The sequence below is a fragment of the Mustela nivalis genome (genome assembly GCF_964662115.1).
Source record: "Mustela nivalis genome assembly, chromosome: 13".
Lineage (NCBI taxonomy): Eukaryota > Metazoa > Chordata > Mammalia > Carnivora > Mustelidae > Mustela > Mustela nivalis.
Window position 1 is genome coordinate 10,553,157 of NC_139032.1, and position 13,354 is coordinate 10,566,510.

General features: G+C 49.2%; 1 protein-coding gene and 1 long non-coding RNA gene across 18 annotated transcripts in view; one reads left to right on the top strand and one right to left on the bottom strand.

Annotated features, from left to right (window-relative positions):
* Nucleotides 1-13,354, top strand: part of PIP5K1B (phosphatidylinositol-4-phosphate 5-kinase type 1 beta) — a 293,599-nt gene that overhangs the window by 254,876 nt on the left and 25,369 nt on the right. The gene's annotated exons all lie outside the window — the stretch shown is intronic.
* Nucleotides 8,237-13,354, bottom strand: part of LOC309846984 — a 318,364-nt gene continuing 313,246 nt past the window's right edge. For 10 of the 11 annotated variants that reach the window (XR_014302226.1, XR_014302227.1, XR_014302228.1 and 7 more), the window contains 2 exons: nt 12,631-12,773; nt 10,097-11,818 (listed from right to left, as the gene is read on the bottom strand). This is a non-coding gene — a long non-coding RNA (uncharacterized lncRNA). Of the gene's footprint in view, nt 9,158-9,530; nt 9,712-10,096; nt 11,819-12,630; nt 12,774-13,354 lie in introns of those variants that run through there. The other variant, XR_014302225.1, reaches the window with a different exon arrangement.

Genomic DNA, 13,354 nt, shown 5'->3' on the forward strand with positions numbered 1-13,354 from the left:
GTAGTTACTGGAGTCCCAGCTGAGTAACAGTGGTTCATTAGCAGGGGACTCCCTGAGGAAGGAACTAGAGTTTTCCAGTTCCTTCTCCTAATCAACTCCGAGGCACTAGAACAGATGCATCGAAGTGACTTTTAGGTTGAGAGCATTTTCATGCGTCACCAGTGAGAAGTTCCATGTAAACAGGATTTAGACATCCATATGAGAGATGGGCATTATCCAAAATAAGTTGTTTTTTTGTTTGTTTGTTTTTAAGATTTTATTTATTTATTTGAAAGGGAGAGAGACAGAGCAAGGACAGCAGGGGGCAAGGCAGAGGGAGAAGCAGGCTCCCCACTGAAATGGGAGCCCGATGCCGGGCTCGATCCCAGAACCTGGAGATCATGACCCGAGCCAAAGGCAGATGCTTAACCATCCGAGCCTCGCAGGAGCCCCTGAAATAAGTTGAGTTTAAATCTGACCTCAAAAATGGGCCATTGAGGTCTCTCAGAGTCGCTGGACTACGTGGGGAAGGGTATCATTTCTGTGGCGGCTTATAAACGTATTTGTTTTTACATACGGCGGGCCACATTCGCATGTAATAAAAAGGCAGGTGTGTGAATGGTGTAAAATAATGGCTAGCATGTTTTGTGGGTTCTGCAAAGTGCCGGATCACTTCTTGGTTGGCTTATGCGTGCGTTTCTGGAAGGTGGAATTTATCGTGTGCGATGCGGGGTGCGTGGCTGCACATCTGACCCCAGTATTCAGGGCTCCAAACACCAGGCAGGTGCAGCCCACAGAGCCACCCTGCCAGCCCCTCTGGGCGTGGAGCACAGCCCACACTGAACCCCGAAGGCACAGTCAGGGCCTTCGGTAGGGACCAGCATCCTCGCCCGTGTCCGTGCCCACGCTCCCCGAGCCGATCGTTCTGGTCCTTGGCCATTCACAGAAGCACCTCACCCCCTTTTCTGGGCTGCACATCAATCCTTATCTTCCTTCTGCGCCAGTATTTCTTTCTCCCTTGTTTTGAGATTTTAGTATTTCTTTATCACGGCCTAATGTGCTAATTCTGAATTGCCCAGGACAGGTTCCTGCAAAGTACTTTGTTCAAAAACGTTACCTAGGAAAGAGGACACATGCAACTCTGCGAAGTTTTATCTGCTAAATAGGTGAGGAAATTATTGTCCTTCTTCCTGGTCTTTGCACGCGTGATTACTGCTCCCCTAGAACTCTTTTGCACTTTGAATCTGTATTTAATAAAAATTGTGCTTATGATATGTGTACATAGTGAAATGATTACTTTGATCAAGGTAGCTAACTTACCCATCCGCACATTGTTACTTTGTTTGATTGAGACCAGGAGTTGGGTTCTCCTTTACTACATGTTAGCTTGTATGTTTCCTTGACTAGAGATGGGCTCTGGAAGGAAGGGACTGTTTTGTGTCTCTCTCCTTTTGTTTGTTTGGGGTTGGTTGGTTTGTTTGTTTTTTACTGGTTGGTTTGGTTTGGGGGAGGTTTTTTTTTTTTTAAGGTTTACTCTCTTAGTAACTTCCAGATCTGCAATGTTAACAATATAATGTATTGTTAACAAGAGTCACCAAACATTACATCCTCAGAACTTATCTTATGACTATAAGGTTGTATTACCGTGTGTGTGTGTGTGTTACCGTGTGTGTGTGTGTGTGTTGTGAGAGAACCTGAAAGTCACTCTCAGCCCGTGGCCAGGACACCATAGGGTAGTGTCCACGGAGTTCATCATGGTGTATCTTCCATCTCTAGACTTACTCATCCCACGTAACTGCAACTTTGTATCTTTGCCCAACGTGCCTCCCCGCCCCTAGTAACCACCGTTCTGCTGTTTCTCTGCATCTGACTTTTCAAGACCCCGCATAGAAGTGAGATCCTGCAGTGTTTCTCTCTCAGTGTCTGTTAGCCAGTATTTCATAAGGTGTGTGTTGGAGCCACCTACTTCAGAAACGATTCTTTAAAATGTCACTTCCTGGGCCTGTTCCTAATGCAGAGTAAAGTTTGAGAATCCCTACTTAAGCATGTAAACTGACCTTGTTTACAAAGCATCTTGTTTCTTCCTTAAACTATGGGATAGGTCTTGGGGCGAAAGGGTCCCTGCCTGAGATTAAAGTGAGCTGTGACTGGAAAACCAGAATAAGTCCCAGTCATTCTCCGAGTCGCCGGTGCTGTGTCCCCGATCGTCCCAGCCAGGCACCGCCAGCTGTTTGCCCACTGGGGAGCTTTTCAGTCTCACTCCCCCTACACTGCTTATGTATTTAATGACTCGGGACAGGGTGCAGACCTGGCCAGCAGAGGCAGGTAGTTTACAGCACATTTTCCAGTTATTCAGATCACAGTTTATAATTAGTTTGGCTTTGGCCTCACCACGTATAAGAGATGTCTTGTCATTCAGAACCTCTTTGAAGCCACCAGCCACACTGAAAATCAATTCTGCTTACAGTTTTCTGATAGCCCTGAACAGCCATAATTACATCTGCAAAAAGCAAAGCTGCCTTGTAATCTGTTCTCATAGAATTTTTTTTTTCCAGCACCTTCCACAGACTTGGTAGTAATTTGGGTGTTGACTAAATGCTGCTGGCAGGTCTCTTCAGCCCTCAGCATTTTTAGCACAGCAGTTCAAGGAGGACCCAAGTCAAGTCTGAAAGCTAAGACACACGTGTTTTCTAATGATTTCTGGAAAAGAAGAAAGCCTCAATGAATGTTTGGGGGATTTTTACTGAAGAAGGGCCTTGCCTTTATTCAAGTGAGAAATTGCAATGTTCAACAGAGAACAGGAAAGGTCCTTTTCTCAGGTCCCCAGAAGACTCATTTCCTGAAGGTTCCGGTACTGGTGCGAGGGGCTGAGGGAAGGGAGAGTGTGCGCCGGCGAGCCGGCCTGCTTCCGGGCAGGGTTTCCTCTCCGCATTGATGGCCCCTGCGTGGCTTTGCTAGGATCATAACTAAGTCCCACACAGAACTGTATCGTCTCATGCTTCCGGAGGCCAGAAGCCCGCCGTGTCTGTAGTGTCACCTCCTTCCCAAGCCTGTGAGGGAGAATCTGTCCCACCTTGTCACCTGGCGGTTTGAGGTGTTTGGCATTCCTTGGCTTAGACAAGCATCACCCCGGTCTCTGCTGTTCCCCATGTGTGCCCACCTGGCCATGGGCTACGCTGGATTGGAGCCCGCCCTCCTCTAGTCTGAACACAGCCTCATTATATCTGCGGTGACCATTTGCCTAAATAAGGTCACGTTCTGAGGTACGGGATGTGGGGCTTGTACTTCACAGACAAGTTTTAGGGGACATGATACAACCTGTAACACCATCGCTGAATAATAATGCTTTGCTTTCCTGGATTTTTTTTTTTTTTTTTTTTTTGGTCCAATCCTATAGTAAGGAAGCATAAAGAGGTGGCAGAGGGGCCGCCAACCTCCGTCTGTAGGACTTATGTCACCGAGGTGCGGTATGTGGTGCTGAGGTTGGGAACGAATTCTCTCCTGGCCATTTTCTCTGACTGGTCCCGTGAGCTGACACAGCAAAAGGCATTTCCATTTCAGCATTTCTGATAAGCTCCTCTGATCTCAAACTTCAGCTTTCTGGGGAAGTTGAGAGAGGGCCAGCTGGGCACAGGGAATCTAAGCTTTGGGAAGCTAGAAGAACTGTGACAGATTCAAAGCCCTGATGTTTACGGGAGGAGGTGGAGCCCAGGGAGGTTAGATGCCTCACCTAACTCCTTAGCCCGTGTGTCCCCACAGCGCACACGGCTTCTAAGTGCTGAGTTGGTACCAAAGCTTAGCTGCCCTGCCTCTTGTTCTGGCTCATTCTTCCACACACCATACTGCTTCTCCCTGCCATGGAGGTCATGAGTCATGAGTCCCCGGGGATTTAAGAGACCCCCCCCCCAAATTCCTGTTGCCTTTGTGATGCCTTACTAGCTGGAGGGAACAGTCATCTCGCGTTCCGCGCACGCCACTTAGCCAGGGATGTTCTGTGAGCTGCTCGTATTAGAATTCGTCTTGCCCCCCTAAGCCTTATTACCTCGGGGACCTACTTAAATATATTATCTGTCAACTGCATGGATAAGCACTCTGGGAAGAGAATGAATTCTGACACTAAGGTCTGCCAGATATGGACAGAAAACATGTTTTCCAAGAGAGCCTAAGAGATTTGGTGTTGTAAAGTCCCAGAGAAGTTACTTTGTCAAGATTTTTTTGGTTTTATGTTTTACAGTAATGATATATGTACTTATTCACCTCTTTTTAGCTTTCATCGTGTATTTCTCCCACTTTTTTCTTTTTTTCTTTTTTTTTATTATGTTGTTAGTCACCATACAGTACGTCATTAGTTTTTCATGCAGTCTCCCATGATTCGTTGTCTGTGTATAGCACCCAGGCTCCGTGCAGCCCGTGCGCTCCTTAATAGCCATCATAGGGCCAACCCACCCCCCCCCGACCCCTCGACACCCTGCCTTCTAATACCCTCAGTTTATTTCCGGGTCCACAGTCTCTCCTGGTTCGTCTCCCCCTCCCTGATTCCCTCCCCCTTCATTTTTCCCTTCCTTCTCCTAATGTCCTCCATGTTATTTCTTACGCTCCGCAAGTAAGTGAAACCATATGATCATGGACTCTCTCTGCTTGACTTATTTCACTCAGCATCATCTCTTCCAGTCCCCGTCCATGCTGATAGAAAAGTTGGGTATCCATCCTTTCTGATGGAGGCTTAATTCTCCATCATATATATGGACCACATCTTATTTATCCATTAGTCTGTTGAAGGGCATCTTGGCTCCTTCCACAGTTTGCCTATTGTGGCCATTGCTGCTATGAGCATTGGGGTACAGATAGCCCTTTTTTTCACTACATCTGTGTCTTTGGCACAAATTCCCAGTAGTGCAATTGCAGGGTCATAGGGAAGCTCTATTTTTAATTTTTGGAGAAATCTCCACACAGTTTCCCAAAGTGGCTGCACCAACTTGCATTCCCACCAACAGTGTAAGAGGGCTCCCCTTTCTCCACATCCTCTCCAACACACATTGTTTCCTGTCTTATTGATTTTGGCCATTCTGACTGGCGTGAGGTGGTATCTCAATGTGGTTTTGATTTGAATCTCCCTGATGGTTCATGATGATGAACGTGTTTTCATGTGTTTGTTCACCGTCTCCTACTTTTTTCAGAGACTCTAGGTCAGTGACCCAGCAGGGCATGAATGATTCCCCGACTTAGCTTTGTGTTTGAGCGCAGTACCCACAGCAGGCCAGGCACTCGGGATACATCTGGAGGAACGATTTATAGTTCAGTTAGTAAAAAAGCAGATGCCGTTGATGCGGAATGTTCATTATTGACCTATGTATATGCTAACACTCACAGGTCTCAAGTGTGTGGTTCCACGAATTTTGACAGACGTGTACACACAAGTAACAGTCACCCAGACCAGGATAAGAACATTCCCATCACATCAGAAATTTCTTTCTGCCCCTTCATGGTCAGGACCCCCGAGGTCATGGAGACATTCTCCTTCGTTTTCTTCCGGAAGCTGAACAGTCTTGGCTTTCTCATGTGGTCCGTGATCCGTCTCAAAATAATTGCTGTGCCTGGAGTAAGCTGTGTTCTGCGGCTGTTCTTTAATGTCTTTATATGCCCACCTAAGCCGAACAAGACTGAGGTCTGGTAATAGATTGGCCATTTAGAAAGGGATCCGTAGATGTCTGTTGTCTCATGGTTGAAGCATGGTTGCACGACTGTCTTAGACACCTGGCAGAGCGCTCCTTCTCTGCCGTGGTTGGCGCTCTGGAGGCGGTGTGGGGAGGGCATGGCTCCAGCTGTCCACCTGGGCCACATCCAGGGGCCACCACGTATTACCTGGGGTTCAAGGAGTTAGCCTTAGTACCCACGTTACAAATAAATAGGACGAGCCCCAACCTCACAGGGTTACAGTTCCCGACTAAATGAAGTACGAGCGTGTATGGTAGTCCGCCCGGTATAGACATCACTGTCAATGCCACCGGGAAGCCTGTGCGTGGGAGAGTGCTGGAAAGAAAAATAAATCTCCTAGAGGTGCCTGGTGGGAAAGGCCCCTGAGCTTGGAGGAGGGTTCCTTTTCGGAAGAGATTTCTCCCAACAGAGAAAGAGACACACACACACACACTCTCACACACACACACACACACACACACACACTCTCTCACACACTGCCACCCTGGATTCTCAGAGCCCACCCCCGCCGGCTTCCTGTTCCCACCACGCCTGCACCCAGCAGCACAGGAGTTGGCCTTGGTCTTCACTGGCCGGTCCCAGTGCTGCTGTGTGTGCCGTGTCTGCTGTGGGCATCGTGCCCCGGTCGTTCACGTCGTGCCTGCGGAGACCGCAGGCAGCCAGCTGTGCATAGAGTCCCAGAAGAGGGACTGCCACTCTGCCTGCCTCTGGGAGGAACAGGCAGCCTCCTCGTCTAAAAATAGCAGGAGGGCAGAGCGCAGGAGAGTGGACAGCTACAGCTGTGGTCCTGTGGTCCTGGCTGCAAAGGAGCCCAGACCGAGCCCAAGCAGCAGATCCTGCCACCGAGAGCCCGCAGGCCGGCAGGGCAGGTTAGGAAGGTGTCTGGTGCTGCAGTCAGGAGGCAGTGACCGTGACCTAGGCCTTCCCACTTCTCAGGGCCGCCCTGGGGCATTTCGCACACTTGCCTGTCCACGCAGCCAAGGAGCTCACCAGGAGAACAAGAGGCTCTGTCCTGGCCCCCCGGCGTGAGATTTGCTGCGTGTGGACACTCTCGGGGCTGCAAGTAGGAACCCCAGTGCCCAGGCTTCAGAATTCCACACCCTGTAGCCGCCTCAGCCCCCACCTACCCACCCACCGCCCCACTGCGGCCAGAGTGTGCTGTCTTGAGAGAGGCACGTGCTGTGGGCTTGCCCATCACCTCGGAGGTGTCTGATCCAGGCAGGAATGAGCGCACCGCCCCACCCCCCAACCCCGGGGAAGCCTGGGTCTCTGGGGCTGGACAAGGATTTGCAGCCTTTGAAAGAGATGAGGCTATGCTTGTGGGTTTTCTGCACTCGTAGAGTTTTCCTGTCCACTCTTCTTGTCAGTGAACATTCTGGTAACTAAAGTGAAAATAGCAGAAAAGGAATTTTTTGCAGAACATTGGGAGAAACCAGTCTGTGCAAGCAGCCACTGTCCAAGCCCCATTCCCACCCAGAGACAAGAGCCCCAGAGGGAACAGCCCTGGTGCTGCTCCTGTCATTTGCCCGGGACAGCGTGTCTGTGGTCATTCGCTCTCATCTGCATCACCTGCCTTGGCTCTCCCAGTGGCCCTCGGAGATGAGCAGGGCAGGGCCTGTCATTCCTATTTCTGCATGAAGAAGCAGGAGCTCGTGGTCAGGACTTGCCCAGACTAGTAACGAATCATTGGAGGGCAGAGCGTTCTCTAAGCCTCCGTCCTGTCCACGCTCTCTGTGTTTAATCCCGATGGCAGTCCATGTCTAAAGGGCAAAAGCCCCCCAGCGTGGAACAGCCTAACACATGGGGAATTTAAGCAAAACGTTAAAAAACAGAGAGAGAGAAGAAAGATTCCATTTAATCCTGTTGGGAACATTTTTCTCTGTATGGCCCAGCAACCATGGCTTTGAATCCAGAGAGGGGACTAGAGCGCTCCCTCCCCGGTGGCCGGGCATTTCCAGTCTTTACATAGTCATCATAATACAAATCCCCTGTATCACTTTTCTCATTTTAGAATCAGTCCATGGACAAGGCAGGAAAAATGTGGTTATCGCTACAAGACAGAATATAAATATTAACAGCCGTGACAAAGCAGAGATAAAAGAAAGTTTGTTTTTTTTTTAAGTGGGTCTAATACCAAGTGAGAGGAACGCAGGGACAGAGACGAAACGATACAGGAAATGTAAGATATCCGGTATATGGCTGGTGGAATAGAAAAGGTCAAGTGTATTATTCGTTACAAACTAAATGAAATATAAATAGCAAACGCTGGAAGAAAGTACAGTGTGGGGGAGGGTCATGTCCTCCTGATGGAACCAGTAAATGATGCTCTAGGTGGAGAATATCTTTTATTCCCTAATTCCTCTGAAGATCTGGAAGGAAGCATCAGAAATGCTAAGGAGAGAGCCCTCCCTAGAGAAGCTGCCCCCTGGGGTGGGATCGGGGGGGGGGGGGGGGGCAGGACAGGGGTCGTTGCTTTTCATCGTTACCGTGGGATAGATTTTTATTACTTGGATAGAAAAACCTCAAGGCAGTGAGAGGATAGTTTTGTTTTAAGATTTTATTTATTTATTTGACAGAGATCACAAGTAGGCAGAGAGGAAGCCAGGTGGGAGAGGGGAAAGCAGGCTTTCTCTCGGCGAACAGAGAGCCCGATGCGGGGCTCGATCCCAGGACCCTGAGATCATGACCTGAGCCGAAGGCAGAGGCCCCGACCCACTGAGCCACCCAGGCGCCCCAGGAAGCCAGACACTCAAACCTAGTCATGTAATGTTGCTTCTAGAAATGGATCTTCCCAAGCTGCGAGGAGGAGGAGTGGCCGGCCCTCGGACACGGTGGCTGGGTTTGGAGGGCACTGGGCCCAAGAGGGATGCTCTCACTTACAGTGACCCCGATAAGGGAATCCGGAAAAAAATCAAATTAGAAATGGGTTCCAGATAGGCCTCTGCCCAGGAAACAGTACAGTAACGGGACTGAGTATATCCCCCCCAGAGCCCCCCTACATCAGAACAGAAGAGAAACAAACATGGAATTGATCAGTGGCGCCAACATTTAAGTGAAAATCCTTTTTAGAACCAATCTAAACTTGACTGCTTGAAGCATCTTCAAGGAGGGAGGACTTTGCTGCAGATGCATTCCGTGGGTTGGATGGTTTCTTCTTTCATTATGTCCGTATTCGTTTAATATTTACATTTCATTAATTTTAAGTAGCAAGGGACACTCACATATACATTCAAGTAAATAATAAAAAGGTTTTTAATCACAAATACTTTGTTTTATGTGAGGCACTTCTTGATTAGGAAAGGTACAGCTTTCGGACGCCTGGGTGGCTCAGTCAGTTAAGGGGCTGCCTTCAGCAGGTCATGATCCCAGAGTCCTGGGATTGAGTCCCACATCGGGCTCCTTGCTCAGAGGCGAGCCTGCTTCTCCGTTTGTCTGCTGCTCCCCCTGCTTGTGCTCTCTCTCTCTGACAAATAAAATTTAAAAAAAAAAAAAAAAAAAGGAAAGATAAAGCTATGACCTTCAGCGGTGTGTATAACCTTTACTAGTCCCTTTGCTAAGAATGTAACAGAATGTAAAAGTGAATTATTCTTATCGGTTCCAGCCGAAGCCCCAAACAAACCCACAGGACTTGCAAGGCAAGTGACTGAAAAGCAGTTGTGCAACAGGCAGCTCTGCCCACCCACTCACTCCCAGCCTTTCCAGGGGGTTGGGGAAGCGGAGACCTGACTGCACAGGCAGCGTGTGACCCGGAGAGAGAGCAACCGGGGAGCGGGGGGCACTGCGGCGGGGCACCTCGGAGAGCAGGCCAGTGCCCCCTGAAGTAGAAGGGGACATACCTGTGCCCCCTGGTGTCGGACTCGTGCCTGAGATCCTTAAAACTGTAGCAGCAGAGCAAGGGGAGTTCGCAGTTTACAGATGCCCCGTGTCACTCGCTCGCTCGTGGCTCTCCTCCGCGCTCGGAGTGTTTCTCTCGTCATCTGCCCCGCGCTGTGTAAGGTCTTTGCTCCATCCTAGCACCTAGACCGCAGGCACATGAGTGGGGGTCGTGATGTGCATCCATTAATGTCTCCAGCCACTCTGCAGGTTTGATACTATCCTCACTTTCTGTGTGGGAACCCGGAGCTCCGGGCAGGGTGAGGACAGTCTCCAGTAGCGCCGCAACCCAGAAGAGCCAGAGTTCATGCCCGCCCCTGGGAGCCTCTCGCCGCCCGGGCACTTGTTTTCCTAAAACACGCTCTCTTGCAGGGAAGGGACCGGCCATCTCTGTGCTCTGGTCTCACTCACGGTATTGTCAGATGCGCGAACGGGTTCTGTAGCTCTCCCTCTGCGCCAAGACGTGTTCGTGTCAGGTATCCGGAATACACTGGATGCGAGTCCGGATCCGTGCCTGAGGACTGGCACAGGGCTATAGTCCTAGAGATTACTGAGTTCTTTCATAGGTCATTTCTTTTCATTAAAATGTTAGAAGCTTAAATAATGATTGTTCAATACTGTTCTTTTAATTTTTTTTTATTTTTTATTAACATATAATGTATTATTAGCCCCAGGGGTACAGGTCTGTGAATCGCCAGGTTTACACACTTCACAGCACTCCCCAATACTATTCTCTTTTTATTGTGGTAAAATTCATATTAACAGGGGTGCCTGGGTGGCTCAGTTGGTAAAGCCTCTGCCTTTGGCTCAGGTCCTGATCCCAGGGTCCTGGGATCAAGCCCCGCATCCGGCTCTCTGCTCAGTGGGGAGTCTTCCCCTCCCCCCTGCTCTTGCTTGCTCTCTCTTAAAACAAAACAAAATTCCCACTTTCACCGTTCGTAAGTGTACAGTTTGATAGTGTCATGTGCACTCACATTATTGTGCAATTGAGCTCCGGGGGCTCCAGGACGCTTCATCTCACAGAACTGAAACTCTGCCCCCATCCCCCACCCTCTGCCCCTGGCAACCTCCATTCATTCCCGTGTCTGCCTCTGTGAATTTGATGGAAGTAGAATTACACAGAATTTGTCCTTTAAGGTCTGGCTGATTCCACGTAGCACAAAGTCCTCCAGAGTCTGTCGTTAACGTGTGGCGGAACTGGCTTCCTTTCTAAGGCTGAATAGTGCTGCGTTGTGCGCGTCAGTTCTGTGTATCTGCTCATCCGTCAGTGGGGATCCCGGCTGCTTCCCCCCCTTGGCCACCGGGAGTGAGGCTGTGGATGTGGGTGTGTCCCTCTGCTAAGGCGGCCCTAAGGACGTGCCAGAGACGAAGCCACTTGAACAACAGCAACGTGTTATCTCCCTGTTCTGGGGCCACGAGTCCAAGATCAAGGAGGAGGCAGGGTTGGTTTCTCCTGAGGCCTCCCTCCTTGGCTGTCTTCTCCCCTGTCTTCACCCCATCTTTGTTCATGTCTTTGTCCAAAACCCTTAAAGTATTGTATTTGTTTATGAGGGGGAGCAGGGGGGAGCAACAGAGGGAGTAGGAGAAGCAGACTCCACATTGAGCACAGAGCCCAGTGTGGGGCTCGATCTCAGCACCCCGAGATCATGACCTGAGCTGAAACAGAGAGTCGGATGCGTGACCAAATGAACCACGCAGGCATTCCCCCCTCCCATTCTTTTCTTTTTTTTTTTTTTTCAATTTATTTACTTTCAGAAAAACAGTATTCATTATTTTTGCACCACACCCAGTGCTCCATGCAATCCGTGCCCTCTATAATACCCACCACATGGTACCCCAACCTCCCACACTCCCGCCACTTCAGACCCCTCAGATTGTTTTTCAGAGTCCATAGTCTCTCATAATTCACCTCCCCTTCCAATTTCCCCCAACTCCCTTCTCCTAACACCCCTTGTCCTCCATGCTATTTGTTATGCTCCACAAATAAGTGAAACCATATGATAATTGACTCTCTCTGCTTGACTTACTTCACTCAGCATAATCTCTTCCAGTCCCGTCCATGTTGCTACAAAAGTTGGGTATTCGTCCTTTCTGATGGAGGCATCATACTCCATAGTGTATATGGACCACATCTTCCTTATCCATTCGTCCGCTGAAGGGCATCTTGGTTCTTTCCATAGTTTGGCTACTGTGGCCATTGCTGCTATGAACATTGGGGTCCAGATGGCCCTTCTTTTCACAACATCTGTATCTTTGGGGTAAATACCCAGGAGTGCAATTGCAGGGTCATAGGGAAGTTCTATTTTTAATTTCTTGAGGAATCTCCACACTGTTCTCCAAAGAGGCTGCACCATTCTTTTAAGGGCACCAGTCATACTGGATTGGAGCCTCTCCCAATGATCTCATTTAACCTTAATTACCTCTTTAAAGGCCTTGTTTCCAGATGGAGTACTGAGCATTAGGACTTTAAGATATGAATGGGGCTTCAGGGGCGGGGGAGACAAACAGTTTGGGTAAACAAATACCTCGGACTGCTTTTCTTCTTTGGGGGTATATACCCAGAAATGGGGTTGCTGGATCACAAGGTAATTCTATTTTTAACTTTTTAAGGAAGAAAAGTAATACTTATTTGTAAAGCATATTCTGCCTAGTTTCCCCCAAACCGTTCTGGCCATCTTTACTCTCCTCGCACCGAGATCTCGGCAGCCACATCCAGCACGGTCTACTGCCTTCGTTTTTGCTGGATCCAGGGATTATTTCCGAGTTCCTAGGCCCCTCGGCCTTTGCTGCCTTGGTTTCTACAATGGCAGATTTCTCAAATGTCCGCTAGCTGGCCCTAGAAAGGGTGCTTGATTGGAAAACAGGATTCAGATCCTAAACTCTACTCAATGGCTGTGTGACCTTAGGCAAGTCCCTGCGCCTCCCTGCCTGGTCTTCAGATCCCTCATCTGTGAAGCAGACGTGTTGGGGGGACAAATCCAAGGAGGGGTGCGGGGACAGGGAGAGATGATTTAAACAGAAAAGGCCAGAGAGCGGTGGGTGCCCTGGAGGGAGGCCCCGTACCTGTGCCACACCAGCTGGTCCTGTGACACCGTAGACGGTTCCCCGGGCTTCCACGCACCTGCACACATGGTCTGTTCACCCCGCAGTGCGGGAGCTCAGAGCCCAATTCTGAGTGTTGCCAGGTCAACTGGAATGTTTTTTCTCTATTAAGAAAAACATATTTTTTGAACGACTGGAATCTACTCAAAACAGCTCTGCAATGCGACCTAAACTATTCTCTCCATTTCTGATATTTCTGGTACTGTGGCGGAGAATAGTTTTTTGTTTTTTTGTTTTTTTTTTTTAAGATTTTATTTATTTATTTGACAGAGAGAAATCACAAGTAGATGGAGAGGCAGGCAGAGAGAGAGAGAGGAGGAAGCAGGCTCCCTGCCAAGCAGAGAGCCCGATGCGGGACTCGATCCCAGGACCCTGAGATCATGACCTGAGCCGAAGGCAGCGGCTTAACCCACTGAGCCACCCAGGCGCCCTGGAGAATAATTTTAAAACCATGGCCCTTAGGTGCTTCATGAAATATTTTTACTTAAGATATTTCACAGTCTCTAAAACTGACCCAAAGGAGACACTTCTGTGGCTTTAGTCTACTCACCAAGTTGGATATTGCTAAAAACTAATTTTAGAACATTTTCAGTAGCCCAGAAAGAAACTCCACACCCAGGAGCAGTAACTCCCTAGTCCTCCCCCGCTCACCCCCACCCCTAGCCACCATGTGCCTTCCGTCGCT